This window comes from Nicotiana tabacum, chromosome 2 (assembly GCF_000715075.1).
Source record: "Nicotiana tabacum cultivar K326 chromosome 2, ASM71507v2, whole genome shotgun sequence".
NCBI classification, from domain to species: domain Eukaryota; kingdom Viridiplantae; phylum Streptophyta; class Magnoliopsida; order Solanales; family Solanaceae; genus Nicotiana; species Nicotiana tabacum.
This window is the reverse complement of record NC_134081.1, coordinates 2,155,822-2,168,864: the sequence shown is the minus strand read 5'-3', so window position 1 is coordinate 2,168,864 and position 13,043 is coordinate 2,155,822. Positions and strand designations below refer to the sequence as shown.

Genomic DNA, 13,043 nt, shown 5'->3' with positions numbered 1-13,043 from the left:
GGTATCAATACTAACGTCTCTCACATAGGCCAAATATGCATCACACCCCTTCTCAACCATTCGCTGATCCTTAAGAAATGAAATGACCCTACGGGGAGTATACTCTAAGGTACCTCTCCACTCTAATATCAGCAAACCTAGCATAGCCAGTGTCACGGTCTTAGCGTGACAATCAAGAATAGCATAATGAGGCGATAACCAGTCCATACCCAAGATAACATCAAAATCTACCATACTGAGTAATAACAAATCGGCTCTGGTCTCAAAACCACTAAGAGCAATCAAACACGACCGATATACGCGGTCCACAATGAGAGAATCTCCCACGGGAGTAGATACATAAATAGGGGAACTCAAATAATCCCGAGATATCCCCAAATGTGGAGCAAAATAAGAAGACACATATGAATACGTAGAGCATGGATCAAATAATACTGATGCATCCCTACGAAAGATAGGGACGATACCTGTGATGATTGAATCTGAAGCAACGACCTCTGAACGGGCTGGAAGGGCATAGTACCTGTCCTGGCCTCCCCCTCTAGGGCAACCTCGACCTCCCTGACCTCCACTTCGAGCTGGCTAAGGAGGTGGGGTAGCAGCTGGTGCTGAAAGAATGGCCGGAGGACCCGGTGGAGCACGTGGAGGCTGATAAGTCTATGGAGGTGCACCCCTCCTGGCTCTGGGGAAATCTCTAACCAGGTGACGAGTGTCACCACACTCAAAACAACCTCTCGGAGGACACGGCCGCTGAGACTGACTCGGACCTGGCCTACTGGACTGGCCGGTAATAGCACCTCGAGTAGGAGGCATACTGGATACTAGCGGTGCATAATAGGGCTCCTGAGGTCTAGGAGGAGCTGGAACACCGCTGGCTACTGGAAGAGCTGAATGAATAGGGTGACTCACAAAACCCCTACCATAGCGTGCTGCTGGTGCACGAGCTCCTGAATAATGACCAGTCTCTTGAGACCTCTTGGCTTCTCTCTCCTCTCTGTCTCGGGTAAATATGCCCTCCACCCTTCTGGCAATGCTCACTGCCTGCTGATAAGTGATGTCCATCTCCAACTCCCTCCTGGACATACTGGTCCGAATACTGGGGTGGAGTCCCTCAATGAAGCGACGAACCCTCTCTCTGACTGTAGCAACCAGAGACGTCGCATGGCGAGATAACTCACTGAAACAGACTGCATACTCTGACACAGTCATAGCACCCTGACGCAACTGCTCAAACTCTGCGCGCCAAGCATCCCTGAGGCTCTAAGGTACATACTCATGCAAGAACATCTCTGAAAACTGAGTCCAAGTGAGTGAGGCTGCCTCGTCTAGACTACTCAGCTCATAGGCACGCCACCACTGATATTCTGCTCCCCTCAGTTGGAAAGCGGTGAAAGAAACCCCGCTTGTCTCCACAATGCCCATAGTGCGGAGAATACGATGACACTCCTCAAGAAAACCCAGAGCATCATCTGAAGCTAGTCCGCTGAAAGTAGGTGGGTGGTACTTATTGTACCTCTCAAGTCTGAGCTGCTCTGCCTCAGAAGCAACTACCCTGATCTCATGCTGAATCGAAGCCACTGGGGGCATAGGAATATACTTTGGGGCATGATCAACCTGGACCCTCTGCTCAGGAGTACAGGCTACGGGAGTCTGTGCCCCTCCCCCGGCCTGAGACGTAGTGGGAGCTATCAGAAATAGTCCAGCCTGAGCTAGAGTGCTGAACATGCTCAAGAACTGAGCTAAAGTCTCCTGGAGGGCTGGAGTAGCAATAGGGATCTCAGGTGCTGGCCCTCCAGCAGGAGCTGCTGGGAGCTCCTCTGACGCAGCTCTCGCAGGTTCTCAGGCTGCACCGCGTGGTCGTCCTCTACTCCGACCCCGGCCTCTGGAGGCTGTGGTAGGGAGCTCGGGTGTCTGATCGTCAGTCCTCCCAGTACGAGTCCTCACCATCTGTGAGAAAGAATAGAATATAATCTTAGAATTTCTGGTGTCAATAACTCGCACGACAAGGAAATCAAGAAATATGATTGTTCTTAACAGTTACATAGCCTCCCGAAGATAAGTACGGACGTCTTCGCACCGATCCGCGAGACTCTAATAAATCGGCTTGTGACTCGCGACTCCTATGAACCTAGTGCTCTAATACTAACTTGTCACGACCCCAAGTTATCCCTCCGTAAGGTGTCGTGATGGCACCTAGTCTTTACGACTAAGTAAGCCTAGTATTGCAAAAGAATATAAAGAAACACAACATTTTAAAGATAAACAACATATTATAAATAGCCAAGAGTAGTACCACTCGGCATATACAAAATAATTTCTCAAGACCCGGAATATCACTAAGTCAGAAGCTGCTATAATCTATGTAGCTCTATACAAAAGTCTGAGGATAATAAAGAAAGTATCGAGGCGAGGGAGTAGAAGGGGACTCCGAAGATCTGTGGACGCAAGCAGAAGTACCTTGAAGTCTCCTAGAATCAGCAGCACGTACTAACCCCGAGGCTAATAGCTCGCACTTGGATCTGCACACGAAAACATGTGCAGGGAAGGGCATGAGTACACCATAATGGTACCCAGTAAGTGCCAAGCCTAACCTCGGTCGAGTAGTGACGAGGTCAGGTCAAGGCCCTACCGGAGTAAATATAATAAATTAAACAGTAAAAGATATAAGTGAAATTTACGGTAACATAGTTAAAGAAATTCTCGAAAATTTAACAGTTGAGGGAGCCCTCGGCTCAAAACAAGGTAAACACAGTGGGCAAATCTCTCGAGATACCGTCTCGTAGTTTCAAATGAATATGCAGTACAGGAGGATCTCCCGGAATACGTTCGTAGTCCCAAAGTAAATATGCAGTACATGGGGATCTCTCGGAATACATCCGTAGTCCCCAAATAAATATGCAGTATAGGGGGATCTCCCGGAATACGTCCGTAGTCCCAAAGTAAATATGCAGTACAGGGGGATATCCCGGAATACGTCCGTGGTCTCAAAGTAAATATGCAGTGCTTGGGGATCTCCCGGAATATGTCCGTAGTCCCAAAGTAAATATGCAACGCAAGGTGAAATGACATGTATGACATCGAGTTATACGATTTATACTGGACACAGATAAGATAAATGAGGACTTAGCTAAACATGATGCACAGAATGTCAATTAGGCAGTTAAAACACGTAAACATTCTTTTCTAGTCTAAACTACACAATTAAACATATTAGTACGACTTAATAAGAGAAACAATTTATGATTTAAAAAGGTTAAACAGGATTTTTGCAATAATAGCCCGTGTACGTACTCGTCACCTCACGTACACGGCGCCCACACACCAAATAATATCAAGATATCCTAAGGGGGAAGTCCCCAACACAAGGTTAGGCAAGCCACTTACCTCGAACCGCTCAAATCACCTCGATAACACGTTCTTGCCACGAGTATCCGACTCCAAATGGCCCGAATCTATTCAAATAAATTGCATAATGTAAATATAACTACGAGTAACTAATTTAGCTAATTAATTCGAAGCTAAAGCGTGAAATTAGGAAAAACGCCCAAAAAGTCACCCCGGGCCCACGTCTCGGAATCAATAAAAGTTGCAAAATACGAACACCCATTCACTCACGAGTTTACTCATACCAAAATTGCTCAAATCCGATACCAAAATCTCTATCGAAACCCCAAAATTCGGCCTAAGAATGTTTCTAAATTTTTCACCCCTAATCCGAAATTTAACGATGAATTCAAACATATATTAGTGGAATATAACCATAAAGGAGTTAAGAATCGTTACCCAATCGATATCTCTGAAAATCCCTCAATACCTTGTCCAAAATCCGAGTTCCCAACTTAAGGTTTTGATAAAAATGGCATAACCTCCGTTTTTTGGAACTTTAATACTGCCCAGACGCGCCCTTCTTCGCGAACGCGGCAACACCCTCGCATTCGCGAAGTACAATTTACTTCAGCCCAAAATCCTCCATTGAGAACGCGATGCACATGTCGCGAACGCGAAGACCACTCAGCTTGAACCTTCGCGAATGCGGGATCTCAATCGCGAATGCGAAGCACGAAATCTTGCCTACCTCCAGTTCTTCTTCGCGAACGCATAGCTTCGAGGTTCCACACCTTCGCGAACGCGAGAGCGACATCGCAAACGTGAATAGTAATTCAGCTGCCCTTCCTAGATACCTTACGTGAACGTGAGGACTCCCTCACGAACGCGATGAAGAAAATGCCTGCAACAGAACACCAAAAATCTAGTATCTTCAATAGTCCAAAGATGACTCGTTGAGCATCCGAAACACACCTGAGGCCCCCGGGACCTCGACCAAACATACCAACCAATCCTAAAACACCATACGAACTTAGTCGAGCTCTCAAATCCCATCAAACAACGCTAAAATCACGAATCACCCTCCAATTCAAACTTAAAGAACTTGAAACTTCAAAATTCTACAACCGATGCTGAAACCTATCAAATCACGTCCGATTGACCTCAAATTTTGCGCAAAAGTCATAATTAACATTACAGACCTACTCCAACTTCCGAAAATGGAAAACGACCCCGATATCAAAAATTCTACTACCGGCCCAAAACTCTAAAAATTTGACTTTCGCCATTTCAAGCCTAAATGAGCTACAAACCTCCACAACACAATCCAGACACGCTCCTAAACCCAAAATCACCTAACGGAGCTAAAGGAATCGATGGAATTCCATTCCGGTGTCGTCTTCACATAGTTCTGACTACGGTCCAAATCCTAAGGCTTAAGCTCTCATTTAGGGACTAAGTGTCCCAAAACACTCCGAAACTCAAAACCAATCATCCTGGCAAGTCACAATAGCAGAAAACGATTTGGGGAAAGCAATTAATAGGGGATCAGGGCTATTACTCTCAAAACGGCCGGCCCGGTCATTACAGATACAAGATAATTGTTTGGGATCTAATTCTAGATAATTCACTTCTAATATTTAAGTGAGTCTCTCGAATTCACTCAATTATTAGTTCACACGTTCAGCAGAAACTCCTCTCTCGATTAAGTTTCAACCTCACGAGATGAACCAATTTAAGCTCTGTGAAGATATGCAAGAATGCGTAGTGAAATTATCTTTAGGAGAACCTCTCTTGATTATCCTCATAACTAGGTTTAATCAATGATTCAACTAGCCTCTTTCGATTACTAAGAAAAATAAATGAACTCAACCCACAATATAATGTAAAGATATCACAAGTTATACCTCTCTCGATTACATGAACTAGTGAATATAAATGCAATAATGAAATCATCCAAAAACAGGTTAATACATACAACTAGAGTTATAATCCACAAACAATCATCAATACACCAAATTCATCAAACCCTAAAGGGAACTACTTCATAATCATGGAGAAATTCATCACAAATATAATTAAAGTATAGAAAAATATAGATTCAATCCAAACTCGGATCTTGAGTGAGGAAGGAATGATGAAATCCTTTTGCTTGTGTTATTCCAACTCCTCATTAGCCTCCTTAACTCTAAAGTATGTCAAAAGTCCAGAAAATAACGTTTTTTCATGTATTTATACCAAGTACGGTCGGGCCCAAACGAAATCACCCTTTCTTAGCCGAAGTGGGAAACCTGCAAACTTATTCTTTTTCATGCATCGCACCATGCATCGTTGGCTGCGTCGTAATAGTGCTTTTTCTTGTCAGACCACAAAAACCCAGCCTCTAAACTTTGTCAATCTTCTGACATAAAATTACACTACTGCGTCGCACTATGCGTTGCCTAGTGGGTCGCATTATGCGTCACCTAGTGCGTCGCATTAGTGAAATTCCTTAGTTGTTGCTTCTTCCTTGATTTTTGACGTCCAGAAGTGATCCTCGACCCCCGAACACGACCCCAGCTTAATCCTTTAGGCTTTTACTCAGACTTCAAAGCTCCAAATAGCTTGAATTAGTTCCATAACATCTACATAACTCGGAATCACTCCTACAAGGCATAAGACACATACTAAGTGCAAAACACTACCAATTAAAGCTCAAATACAAGTAAAATACAGTGAATTAGAGTGCAATAAGCGAGTAAAACACGAGATTATAGCCTACAACCAACACCCCACACTTAAACCATTGCTCGTCCTTGAGCAATCAAACTACACTTCATATAAACACGACTTTTTTAAACAACTCTCTTAACTCATCACACCAAGAATAATTAAAATAGATTAAGCCTCTAACGTAACATCTTTGCTTCAAGATTTGACTCAAAAGCACCACGCAATTTTTACAACCCGCTCACTTACTCTAACATAGAGGTCAACGACATTACCTTTCCTTCATGAATCAAGTGCCCTCACACAACAATAGAGAGTAGTTCCGCACACAATACAATTTAAGAACAATTAGGAACTGAGGATAAAAGAATTTGCTCACTCTCAGAAACAACATTCATATGCCACAAAAGACGTACTATAGGCTTGCCCGTAATGTACTACTCTATTAATTAAGCTCATTCAGTTAAGGATCAAGTAGGACTTTAATTGGTTGTAATGTAGGCTGCGGGATGAGTATGATACATTTAGATATAAGAGTGACTACACTTCCCTAAGCACTTTAATACATAATTACTCGTTCAAAACTCTACACTTATGTCAAACCATAACTCCACCTTCACATCAATATACAATAACTCCCTACTTCTTTAAGTACAATTACATCAAGTTACCACTATCAAGGAATATTTTTCACAATCATACACTTATTATTTTTCTTTCTTTTTCAATTCCAGTGGCTCAACGTTTCTCCTTAATTCAATAGTTCCACTCAAAAGCCAACCCAACCACCCCACACTTCAAATTTTACAAAGTTCATAACAAATTCAAGTGCTCACGAGAGGTACAAGGTTTAAATAGATGGTCAATTCAAACAATTGGGTAGGGCTTGTAATGTGGTTGCCAAAGAAATAAGATTACAGGCTCAAAGGCGTTAAATATGATACTTAACAATTAGGTGGGTAAAAGCATATAACTGGCTCAACAAAGAAATACCTATATCACTTCCTAGACTGAATAAACTACTATTTCGCTTCGTAAACACATGGGACAAGTTCTAGACATCCAATGCAATGCACAAAATACCCAAAACCTCATACACACATGGCACGTAACTCACTCAGGATCAGATTATCAAGACACTCTAGTCAAAGCAGTTAAGCAAAGTTAAGATCATACAATTTAAGGTACTTATACAAAAGTCAAAAACTGAGCCTAAGCGTCACAACTAAAGCACTTACTATTCTTACGGTATAATAAAGTCAAGAGATATTTCTTTCAATTCAAATCACAGTACAAGGTTTTCTACTCCTAACACAAATAAAAACTAACTATACCCATTTCAAACAAAACCCTTGAAAAAGAACCACGACACAAAGAAAACCCAAGGGGGAATTATTACACTACCTAACAAAATAAAATCTTTTTGTCTTTTTCTTTCGACTTTAATCCCTCAAGAAACCTGTCGATAATATCCATCGTCGGGAAAAATCAAAAATTTTAATTTTTTTTCTATCTCTACTAATTACCACTAACAAAAAAAAACTAATATACATACATACAACATATCCCCCACCCCACACTTTAAGTTGTGGCATGTCTCCATGACACACAATTAAAAAGCATAAGGTAAAGGAAGTTTCCTGAACATCTAGTCGGGGTCTGAGTCGAAGTTGGGCTCCATTCCCCGCGCCCGAAGTAATGCACACATCCATGCAGACAATTGTTTCTCAACCTTTTTGGCGTACACCCCACACTTATCTTTCTCGCTCACTGCAGTCTTCTCTTTCGAGCCCTTCACTTTCCACTCAATAATGGCAACTGGTTTTCCTTTTTGCATCCCCTTTTCTCCATCCATCTTGAAAGTCACAGTCTTCTCACTCACTCTAAGCATGAGTTTTCTCTCATGTATATATAATATCTCTCTGCCTAAGGGGGACCTACTTGTTTTCCTCCATATTCACCACTATAAAATCCACCGGAAATACGAACCTATCCACCCGAACTAACACATCTTCCACTATCCCCTCAGGTATTATAGTCGTTTGGTCTGCCAATTGCAAAGATATGGGTGCAGATCTTATCTCTCCAATCTCCTTTTCCAGTTTCCTATAAATAGATAGAGGCATTAAATTAATTGAGGCACCAGAATCGCATAAAGACTTATAAAAATTAATAGTTCCTAAACTCCCTGGATCTCCACACTTTTGTGGGAGTTTATTTTGCAATATCGCACTGCAATGCTCTGTGAGCTTGACCACTGAGGTCTCTTATATCTTCCTCTTGTCAGGATCTCTTTCAAGAATTTAGACTAGGAAGGCATTTGTGCGAGCACTTATGTGAATGGTAAGTTTACATGAACCTGTTTCAGCACATCCAGAAATCTCTCAAACTGCTTGTCCAACTTTTCTCTATATAGCTTTTGAGGGAAAGGTAGAGCAGGAATATGCTTGCTCTCATCATGTTCCTCCCTTCTCGAAGTTTCTCCCGTCTTCTTTTTCTCAGCTTTCATTGGGCCTTTCTTCTTCTTATCCTCATCACTTTTCAGTTTCTCCCCACGTTCCTTTTCAAGTATCACATCTTTTTGGATCGGGGTGGGGTCTTTCAACACTTGCCTACTTCTCAAGGTTACAACATTCACTGTTTATTTGGGGTTTCTTTCAGTATCAGTGGGGAGAGCTCCTAGAATCCTCTCCGATAATAGAGTGGCTAGTTGCCCAACCTGTCTTTCCAGGTTTTACAAACTAATGCCTAGTTCTTTGATAGCTGCTCTATGTTCCCGCGCTGTGAGTTTCAAACCTCTCATCAGTTTTTAGAATAAAGGCCTTCATGAGATCTTCTATGCCAGACCAAATGGGCTGTTGAAGCTGAAATTGCTGCCTTTGCTGATTTTGGAATACTGGAGCTCGTTGTCCTTAGGGTCTAGAGATATTTTGTTGCCATGCATTCGCGGTACCCCTAGGTGAACTCCATGAAAAATCGGGGTGCCTCTGACCCATTGCATTAAAATTAAAATTTCCCACATTATTCACTTCCTCAGTTGAGGCTTGACACTCATGAGTAGGGTATCCTCTTCCATATATATCACAAGCTGCGTGAGGCTCATTTTGTATTGAGGCTAAGGTCATCTTTCGTATTTCTTTAGTCATAACATCAAGTTGTACCTGCACAAAAGTATTAGCATTCATTTGGTGAACACCAGTTGATCTTATTCTTTCAACACTCTCAGAGGGCCACTGATTTGCATCTTCAGACAACTCATGAAGAATTATAACTATCTCCTCTAGAGTCTTCTTGATCAAAGTTCCTCCAACTGCATTGCTCAATGTTCTACGCAAGGCCGGTGTCAATACATCCCAAAAGTCCTGGAGTTGCATCCAGAGTTCAATTCCACTATGTTGACACTTTCTAACTATCTCCTTAAACCTCTCCCATGCTTCAAAAACAGTTTCAGTCTCTTTCTGGTAGAAGTTATGAATTTCTCTTCTAAATTTTTCCGTCTTAGCTGAGGAGAAATATTTATCAAGGAATTTTCTGGTCATCTCCTCCCATGTTCTAATCGATCCCGTGGGCAAGCTTCGAAGCCACTGCTTTGCATCATCTTTGAGTATGAAGGGGAATTCCCTTGAGTACATTGCATCTTGTGACACACCATTGTATTAAAAGGTATTCATAATATCCTCGAAGTCCATCAGATGTGTATTTGGATCTTCGTTCATCTTCCCTCTAAAGACACAACAATTCTGAAGGGTTTGAAGCAACCCTTGCTTAAACTCAAAATTGTTAGCTGTAATTGGAGGTGGTCTAACACTTGATAAGCCTTGATTGTAGACAGGTCTAGCATAATTGCCTAGTGGTCTCCTAGGCATGGGAGCTATATTTCCGAACTGGTCTGTAGCCAAGGGTCGATTCTGAGAAATTCTCCTACCCCTCTCTTCTTCATAGATAATCTGTGTATCTCTAATACCTGCTTCCTCAGCATCCCGTGCAACTTTTTCTCGTTGTTGGGTTGCCTCTCTTGCAGCCAAATCTACATTATCTTTACCTTTTCTAGCCATATGTTCTTTGGTTGGGGATTGCCCAACCTTTTCTGATGTCTCAGTGAGATCTCTTTCCTTCCTCATCTGACACAATTATTTTTATATCAAGGGCTCGTACGGTAGCACTTCTTTCGCAAAAGCTCGAGTCATGCATCAACCTTGAACTGTAATCTGCACACAGTCAAAGAACACCAAACATAAAACGAGAACAATAAAATAAAATAAAAAGAAAAATTCATGAATTAGCAATACAAACTATTTCAAACACTATTGATTGTCAATCCCCGGCAATGACGCCAAAATTTGACGAGCTCGAAACACACACTTAAATTATGCTCGCTAATCTAATATAGTATAGTATAATATCGTATCCACAAGTTGGATTTAAACAGTATTCTCGTAGTTTCTAGCTTTGTTACTATCCAAGATGATGAACAATTGAGATTTATATGTTTTCTAATTAAAATTAACTAAGAATCTAAAGCTATTGACTAATGACAATCAAAGCAAAGAATAAGCAAAGAAGGTTATCAATGGGAGTAGATAGGATTTTGATAGGATATGTGCTAGATAATTATTTGGGATCTAACTCTAGATAATTCACTTCTAATGTTAAGTGAATCTCTCGAATTCACTCAATTATTATTTCACACGTTCAGCAGAAACTCCTCTCTCGATTAAGTCTTAACCTCGCGAGATTAACCAATTTAAGCTCTGTGAAGATATGCAAGAATGCGTAATGGATTGATCTTTAAGAGAACCTCTCTCGATTATCCTCCTAACTAGGTTTAATCTATGAATTAACTAACCTCTTTCGATTACTAAGAAAAATTAATGAACTCAACCCACAATTTAATGCAAAGATATAACAAGTTATGCCTCTCTCGATTACATGAACTAGTGAATTTAGATAAAACAATAAAATCATCCAAAAACGAGTCAATACATAAAACTAGAGTTATAATCAACAAACATTCATCAATACACCAAATCCATTAAACCCTAAAGTGAACTACTCCATAATCATGGAGAAATTCATCACAAATATAATTAAAGTATAGAAAAATATAGATTCAATCCAAACTCGAGTCTTGAGTGAGGAAGGAATGATGAAATCATTGTGCTTGTGTTCTTCCAATTCCTCCTTAGCCTCCTTAGGTCTAAAGTATGTCAAAATCTAGAACATAATGTTTTTCCATGTATTTATACCACGTAGGGTCGGGCCCAAATGAAATCACCCTTTCCTAACCGAAGTGGGAAACCTGCAAACTTAGGCGTAGGCTAAAGCACACGAAAATTTGGGAATCGAGCAGAATTCCTGACTGTTATTTCTTGGGTCATTTATGATGGGCCGACAAAATTTTAGGTGATCCAGGTCCGATCGCCCGGGACCATGCCGGAGGCGTGGGCTAAAGCGCGTGAAAATCTGGGAATCGAGCGGAATTCCAGTTTTATGGCCCTAAAATGCCAAAAAATAAGTAACGGTCTATCACGATCCAAAATCCCACCATAGGCGTCGTCATGGCACTTAGTCTTTAAGACTAAGTAATCCGATCATAATAACAATTCAAGCCCATTTTTATAGATAATCGAAACCAACAGCGAAAACAATGATACAACCTCCCAAGACTGGTAATACTGAGTCACAAACTCTAATTGAATACATGCAGTGATCTCAAGGATCGAATATACAATACTGTTCGAATAAGAGTTGATAGTACAATAAAATGGAAAGACTCTAAGGGACTGCGACGACCAAATAGCTCTACCTTGAATCCTTGCGATCAACACACTAACTCTGCTCTAGTCTAATATCTCCAGCACCTGGCTCTGCACAAAAATGTGCAGAAGTATAGTATGAGTACACCACAGTCAGTACCCAGTAAGTATCAACACTAACCTCGGTAGAGTAGTGACGAAGTACAGTCAAGACACTTACTAGTCTAATAACCTGTGCAATATAGTAGTATACAATAGTACTGAAAAACAACTAGCAATGATAGCTACAAAATCAGCCAGTGATATAAACAGCAAGGCAACAAGAATACTATAATTATTGCTCAAACGAATAAGGAACACAAGTATAACCAATTAATCAAGTCCTTCAAATATAAATATTGCACGTATAATTCTTTTCAAATAAATATCTTTCGAATATACTTCTTTCAAATAAATATCTTTCGAATATAATTCTTTCAAATAAATATCTTTCGAATATACTTCTTTCAAATAAATATCTTTCGAATATACTTCTTTCAAATAAATATCTTTCGAATATAATTCTTTCAAATAAAAGCACGAATATCAGCCCACTTTCATATTTTCGTAACACGGGTCTCAACCCATTTTCATATTTCCACGGCAACTCGTGCCTATATTTCTATCATAACCGTACGGACAATTTAAGTGCCAATAATAAAAATTATTATATTTCTCTGGCACCTCGTGCCCACATTTCATATCACATCTGCACATACAGTTCGCGTGCCAATAACATAATCATTATATTTCCCTGGCACCTCGTGCCCACATTTCATATCACATCTACATGGACAGTTCACGTGCCGATAACATAATTATTTTATTTCCCTAGAACCTCGTGCCCACATTTCATATCACATCTGCACGGACAGTTCACGTGCCAATAACATAATCCGCCCGGCAATAGCCAGAGGGTCACAATTTCAACATAGATTAGACTATCATCAAGTTTACCGAAATAACAAGACAAGTTTCACAAGATATAAAAGTAAACACAAGGAAAATCACAATATCACATGAATATCACCAGCACAATAACCCCATATCATCGCATATCATCCCTGACAATAGCCACCCTTATCTCTCTTATAGCCACCCTTATCACTCCTATAATAGCCTCCCTTATCCCTCCGCTCTGACAATATCAATAGCCACCCTTATCGTTCCTATAGCCACCATTATCGCTACTATAATAGTCTCCCTCATCGCTCC

General features: G+C 40.8%; 1 non-coding gene across 1 annotated transcript; it reads left to right on the top strand.

Annotated features, from left to right (window-relative positions):
- Positions 1-9,417: 9,417 nt before the first annotated feature.
- On the top strand, positions 9,418-9,524 carry LOC142174249 (small nucleolar RNA R71). The gene has a single exon (XR_012703565.1). It is a non-coding gene; the product is annotated as a small nucleolar RNA R71 (small nucleolar RNA).
- The last annotated feature ends 3,519 nt before the right edge of the window (positions 9,525-13,043 follow it).